Here is a 7,192-nt window from a genome sequence, read left to right on the forward strand (position 1 = left end):
AACAACGTGACGAAAACAGGTGCTTTTTTTTATCACAACTGATCAGGAAATTCTGCTCTGTGAAAGGACTTGGATTTTCTGCTGTAAGTGATCCGTTGTAAAGGGGATGATGGTGGAAGAATAACGCGAACGTTTAGCAACTCAAAGGTTGCGAGTTCGAATGTCATCACGGACAACTGTAGAATTTGTGCTAATTAGCAACTTTTCAACTACTTACTACTGTAAATGATCTTCTAACCCATCCAAGCTTGCCATTGAATAGCTATGTGTCTGCATCCTTATGTAGGGGCGGCAGGTAGCTTAGTGGTTAAGAGTGTTGTGCCAGTAACCGAAAGGTTGCTGGTTCTAATCCCCGAGCCGACTAGGTGAAAAATCTGTCCTTGAGCAAGGCACTTAACCCTAATTGCTCCTGTAAGTCGCTCTGGATAAGAGCGTCTGCAAAATGGGAATGTATGTTCAGTTGAAGTCAAAAGTTTACATACACTGTAGCCAAATACATTTAAACTCAGTTTTTCACAATTCCTGACATTTAATCCTAGTAAAAAATGCCCTGTTTTAGGTCAGTTAGGATCACCACTTTATTTTGAGAATTTGAAATGTCAGAACAATAGTAGAGAGAGTGATTTATTTCAGCTTTTATTTCTTTCATCACGTTCCCAGTGGGACAGAAGTTTACATACACTCAATTAGTATTTGGTAGCATTGCCTTTAAATTGTTTAACTTGGGTCAAACGTTTCGGGTAGCCTTCCACAAGCTTCCCACAATAAATTGGGTGAATTTTGGCCCATTCCTCCTGACAGAGCTGGTGTAACCACCTAACTGTATTTAGTGTAGTCTACTCTGTACTGTCTGTGAATATAAACTGTATTTAGTGTAGTCTACGCTATACTGTCTGTGAATATAAACTGTATTTAGTGTAGTCTACGCTATACTGTCTGTGAATATAAACTGTATTTAGTGTAGTCTACGCTATACTGTCTGTGAATATAAACTGTATTTAGTGTAGTCTACGCTATACTGTCTGTGAATATAAACTGTATTTAGTGTAGTCTACGCTATACTGTCTGTGAATATAAACTGTATTTAGTGTAGTCTACGCTATACTGTCTGTGAATATAAACTGTATTTAGTGTAGTCTACGCTATACTGTCTGTGAATATAAACTGTATTTAGTGTAGTCTACTCTGTACTGTCTGTGAATATAAACTGTATTTAGTGTAGTCTACGCTATACTGTCTGTGAATATAAACTGTATTTAGTGTAGTCTACGCTATACTGTCTGTGAATATAAACTGTATTTAGTGTAGTCTACGCTATACTGTCTGTGAATATAAACTGTATTTAGTGTAGTCTACGCTATACTGTCTGTGAATATAAACTGTATTTAGTGTAGTCTACGCTATACTGTCTGTGAATATAAACTGTATTTAGTGTAGTCTACGCTATACTGTCTGTGAATATAAACTGTATTTAGTGTAGTCTAAGCTATACTGTCTGTGAATATAAACTGTATTTAGTGTAGTCTACGCTATACTGTCTGTGAATATAAACTGTATTTAGTGTAGTCTAAGCTATACTGTCTGTGAATATAAACTGTATTTAGTGTAGTCTACGCTATACTGTCTGTGAATATAAACTGTATTTAGTGTAGTCTTGTCACGGTTTACTAAGCCAGAACCCAGAAGCAGACCAGGACAAGGTAAGTGGTGTCAAAGGTGAGTGTTTATTTAACTGATCCACGAGTGCTGCTGAATAATCCAGGGAACAGAGCGGGCGGCGTGGATGAGTTGTTGAGGGTGCAGTAGTTGGTCCAATGATGGCTCGGCAGCCGCCGACCATCAGGCAGAGGTTGGGTGAAGGTTCCGGACGAAAGTGACTGCAGGGAGAACAAAACGGAGGTAAGCATACAACAAGCAAACAAGGTGCAAAACAACAAAACTAATGCTCTAAGCTCAAAGACTGATCCGCTGATAAACATACTGTTCATGGCTAACGATCCGGCAGGGAATGGATGTTAGGCCAGAGCCTAAGAAGGGTGATGATCAGGACCAGGTGTGCAGATTGCTGATGGGATGCAGGTGCGGAAATCAAGAGAGCTCCCGCCTAGCAACGTTGCCCGGCAACCAGGCAGGGAGCGTTCCAGAACCCTCGGGAAACTGGAGATCACGAGCAGAAAAACTAGTACACAGACAGGACCCGACTCAGACTGCCGGGATCGTTACAGTACCCCCCCTCCGACGAACGCCACCGGGCGGACTCCCCGGAGCGCCAGGATGGAGGCGGTAGAAGTCACGAATGAGGTCAGCATCTAGGATCTGTCGCCGCGGAATCCAACTCCTCTCTTCAGGACCATACCCCTCCCAGTCCACGAGATACTGGAAACCCCGGCCCCGCCGTCTGGAATCCATGATGCGTCGCACCGTGTAGGCAGGACCACCTCCGATCATCCGAGGAGGAGGCGGAGGAGGCAACAGAGGACTGAGGAAAACCGGCTTGAGGCAGGAGACATGAAAGGTGGGATGGACTCTGAGCGTCCTCGGTAGTTTGAGTCGAACTGCCACCGGATTGATCACCTTCTCCACCACAAACGGACCAATGAACTTCGGTAACAACTTCCTAGACTCAGTCCGTAAAGGAAGATCCCGTGTGGCCAACCAGACCCTATCTCCGATGGTATAGGTGGGAGCGGGGATCCGGCGACGATTCGCCTGGAGCTGATACCGGTCCGAAACTCTAAGGAGTGCCTTTCTGGCCCGATGCCAGGTCCGGTGGCAACGACGAATATGGGCCTGAACAGAAGGCACTGAGAGCTCCTTCTCCTGAGAAGGGAACAAGGGAGGTTGGTAGCCATACAGGCACTGGAAGGGAGACATCCCAGTGGCAGATGTAGGGAGAGTATTGTGGGCATACTCAACCCAAGGCAACTGAGAGACCCAGGAGGTGGGGTTGGAAGAGACCAGGCAGCGTAGCGTGGATTCCATCTTCTGGTTGGCTCTCTCCGCCTGACCATTAGATTGGGGGTGAAAACCAGATGTGAGACTGACTGTAGCTCCAATGGCCAAACAGAAGGACTTCCAGACAGCAGAGGTAAACTGAGGGCCACGGTCGGAAACGATATCACTGGGCAAACCGTGGACCCTGAAAACCTCCCTAACCAGGATCTCGGACGTCTCGAGGCAGAGGGAAGCTTGGCAATTGGCACAAAGTGGGCGAACTTGCTGAATCTGTCACGGTTTACTAAGCCAGAACCCAGAAGCAGACCAGGACAAGGTAAGTGGTGTCAAAGGTGAGTGTTTATTTAACTGATCCACGAGTGCTGCTGAATAATCCAGGGAACAGAGCGGGCGGCGTGGATGAGTTGTTGAGGGTGCAGTAGTTGGTCCAATGATGGCTCGGCAGCCGCCGACCATCAGGCAGAGGTTGGGTGAAGGTTCCGGACGAGTGACTGCAGGGAGAACAAAACGGAGGTAAGCATACAACAAGCAAACAAGGTGCAAAACAACAAAACTAATGCTCTAAGCTCAAAGACTGATCCGCTGATAAACATACTGTTCATGGCTAACGATCCGGCAGGGAATGGATGTTAGGCCGGAACCTAAGAAGGGTGATGATCAGGACCAGGTGTGCAGATTGCTGATGGGATGCAGGTGCGGAAATCAAGAGAGCTCCCGCCTAGCAACGTTGCCCGGCAACCAGGCAGGGAGCGTTCCAGAACCCTCGGGAAACTGGAGATCACGAGCAGAAAAACTAGTACACAGACAGGACCCGACTCAGACTGCCGGGATCGTTACTGTAACGATCCCGGCAGTCTGAGTCGGGTCCTGTCTGGTGACTAGTGTTTTTGTTCGTAGTCTCCAGTTTCCCGAGGGCTCGGGAACGCTCCGGGGAGCTCTCTGGTTTTCCGCACCTGCATCCCATCAGCAATCTGCACACCTGGTCCTCATCATCACCCTTCTTAGGCTCTGGCCAAACATCCAGTTCCTGCCGGATCGTTAGCCATGAACAGTAGGTGTTCTGAGTATCAGTTTAGAGTATCTTACGTGAGTTTTGTTGTTTTGTACTTTGTTGGGTTATTGTTTCCTTACCTCCGTTTTTGTCCCATCTGCAGTCACACGTCCGGAACCTTCACCCCACCTCTGCCTGATGGTCGGCGGCTGCCGAGCCATCACTGGACCTAGAACTGCCCCCAACAACTCATCCACGCCGCCCCGCTCTGTCCCTGGATTATTCTGCACCTTTTTGTATCTAAATAAACCCTCACCTTCGTTCAACTCTCCTTGTCCTGGTCTGCTTCTGGGTTCTGGCTGAGGGAACTGTGACAGAACGATCCGGCCAATAATGAACCCAGCGGACCTGGACTCTGTTCGCCATGCCATTACCCAGCAGGAGAAGATGTTGGGCCATCATAGCATGGTACTACAGGAGATCGCGTTGTCAGTTCGGAACCTTTCTACCGGCCTGACGGAGGTCCAGAACCAACGCCAGTGTCCGGTGGAGGACCCACTACCGGTTTCACCCATCTCGCCTGCCGCTTCTGAAGTTGTGTCCCTCCGTGAGCCCAAGGTTCCGACGCGGATAAATATGAGGGGGAGCTGGGAAGATGCCGTTCCTTCCTTATGCAGTGTGGATTAGTGTTCGATCTACAGCCCTACTCTTATGCCACAGACAAGGCTAGGATAGCCTTTGTGATTGAGTTGCTGCGTGGTCGAGCGCTGGAGTGGGCTTCAGCCGTTTGGGAACGACAGGATCCCTGCATGGCTTCATACCAGGGGTTCACGGCCGAGATGAGGAAGCTCTTCGACCATTCCGTCCGAGGGAGGGACGCAGCTAGGCGCCTGTTTTCTCTTCACCAAGGAACTGCAGCGTGGCCGACTTCGTGATCGAGTTCAAGACGTTGGCTGTGGAGAGTGGGTGGAACGAGGAGTCTTTGCAAGCGGCCTTTTACCAGGGTCTGTCGGAGCAGCTCAAGGATGAGTTGATCTCCTATCCGGAGCCTAGTGACCTGGACAGCTTGGTAGCCTTGTCTATTCGGGTGGATAATCGAGTCCGAGAGCGAAGGAGGGAGAAGCAATGGGGTCCGTCCAATCGATCAGCTTCTCAGTTCCCAGTCGGGTCGGGTGGTGGACCAGAACACGTCGATCATTCTCCACCACAAAGGATTAGTGGAGAGGACCTCTCTCCCGATTCTGAACCCATGCAAGTGGGGCGGCACGGGTTAACCAAGGAGGAGCGTCAACATAGACGTAAGACCAACTGCTGCCTCTACTGTGGTCGCTCGGGACATTACATCTCCACTTGTTCCCGGCGGTCGTCAAACTGCCCGGCTCGCTAAAGTTGGGAGGACTTTTAGCGAGCCAGTTTCAACCTCTCAGTACCTCTGTCAGACCCCGCTTCCCGGCTACCCTTGTGAACAGGAATCAGAGCTTAGCGCTAACGCTTTTATCGATTCAGGGTGCCGATGGAAGCTTTCTTGATGCCGAGTTGGTGGAACAGCTGGGGCTTTCCAAGGAGCAATTGCCGGAAGCCATTGAAGCGACCACTCTGAACGGCAGTAGTCTGGCACGTATCATGATGAGGACTGAGCCGGTTAAGATGCGGTTGTCGGGGAATCATTCTGAGATGATTTCATTTTTCATTCTGCCGTCTTCCCATGTTCCTCTGGTCCTTGGATACCCCTGGCTGAAGGAACACAATCCCACGTTCGATTGGGTGACGGGCAAGGTAACGAGTTGGAGCCTTGATTGTCATGCTAACTGTCTCAAGACTGCCTGCCCCCATTCGGTTCCCAGTCAGGTGATTGAGGCTAAACCCCCAGATTTGTCCCTGGTTCCCGAGACATATCACGATTTGGGGGAAGTTTTCAGTAAGCAGAAGGCTCTGTCACTTCCTCCCCACCGACCTTATGATTGTGCCATCAACCTGGTCCCTGGAGCTGTCTACCCCAAGGGAAGGTTATACAGTATCTCCCGACCTGAACGTGAGGCGTTGGAGACCTACATCAAGGAGTCCCTAGCTGCGGGTCTCGTTCGTCCCTCGTCATCACCCCTGGGGCAGGATTCTTCTTTGTGGGTAAGAAGGATGGCTCTCTTCGACCGTGTATTGATTATCGGGGGTTGAATGACATCACGGTCAAGAACAAGTATCCCCTGCCCTTGATGAGTTCTGCCTTCGACTCCTTACAGGGTGCTACGGTGTTCACCAAGCTAGACCTACGCAATGCGTATCACCTGGTCCGGATCAGAGAGGGGGACGAGTGGTTGACGGGTTTCAATACACCGATGGGTCACTTCGAGTATCAGGTGATGCCGCTTTGGACTGACCAATGCTCCAGCGGTATTCCAGAGTATGGTGAACGACGTCCTGAGAGATATGATCGGTCTCTTCGTGTTTGTTTACCTGGATGACATTCTGATCTTCTCGAAGGAACCTTCCGACCACGTCCAGCATGTCCGGCAGGTTCTGCAGCGATTGTTGGAGAATCGCCTGTTCGTGAAGGCCGAGAAGTGCGAGTTTCACGCCCACACGACATCCTTTCTCGGTACATCATCTCCAGGGGTGAGATTAGGATGGATCAGGAGAAGGTTAGAGCGGTTCTGGAATGGGCCCAGCCCGGTACGAGATTGCAGCTCCAGAGATTTTTGGGGTTTGCGAATTTCTACCGCAGATTCATCCGGGATTACAGCCGTGTGGCCGCTCCATTAACTGCCTTGACTTCCAGTATCAGGACCTTCAAGTGGAATCCGGAGGCGGATCGAGCGTTTCTGGATTTGAAGAGGCGATTCACCAACGCACCGATTCTCTCTCAACCGACACGGCCCGTCAGTTCGTCGTTGAAGTGGACGCATCTGATGTGGGAGTTGGCGCCATCCTGTCGCAGCGATGCTCCACGGACAGTAAACTCCATCCCTGCGCCTACTACTCTCGTCGCCTTTCGCCTGCAGAGAGGAATTACGATGTGGGTAACCGGGAGCTTCTCGCGGTGAAACTTGCCTTGGAGGAGTGGCGCCACTGGTTGGAGGGGCGGAGCAACCGTTTATTGTCTGGACTGACCACAAGAATCTTGCTTACGTGCAATCGGCTAAACGTCCAACTCCCCGGCAGGCCAGGTGGGCGTTGTTTTTCGGACGATTCAAGTTTGCCCTGACGTTCCGACCTGGATCTAAGAACGGCAAGGCGGACGCCTTGTCCCGG

The sequence above is a fragment of the Coregonus clupeaformis genome, unplaced genomic scaffold (assembly GCF_020615455.1).
Source record: "Coregonus clupeaformis isolate EN_2021a unplaced genomic scaffold, ASM2061545v1 scaf0015, whole genome shotgun sequence".
NCBI classification, from domain to species: Eukaryota; Metazoa; Chordata; class Actinopteri; order Salmoniformes; family Salmonidae; genus Coregonus; species Coregonus clupeaformis.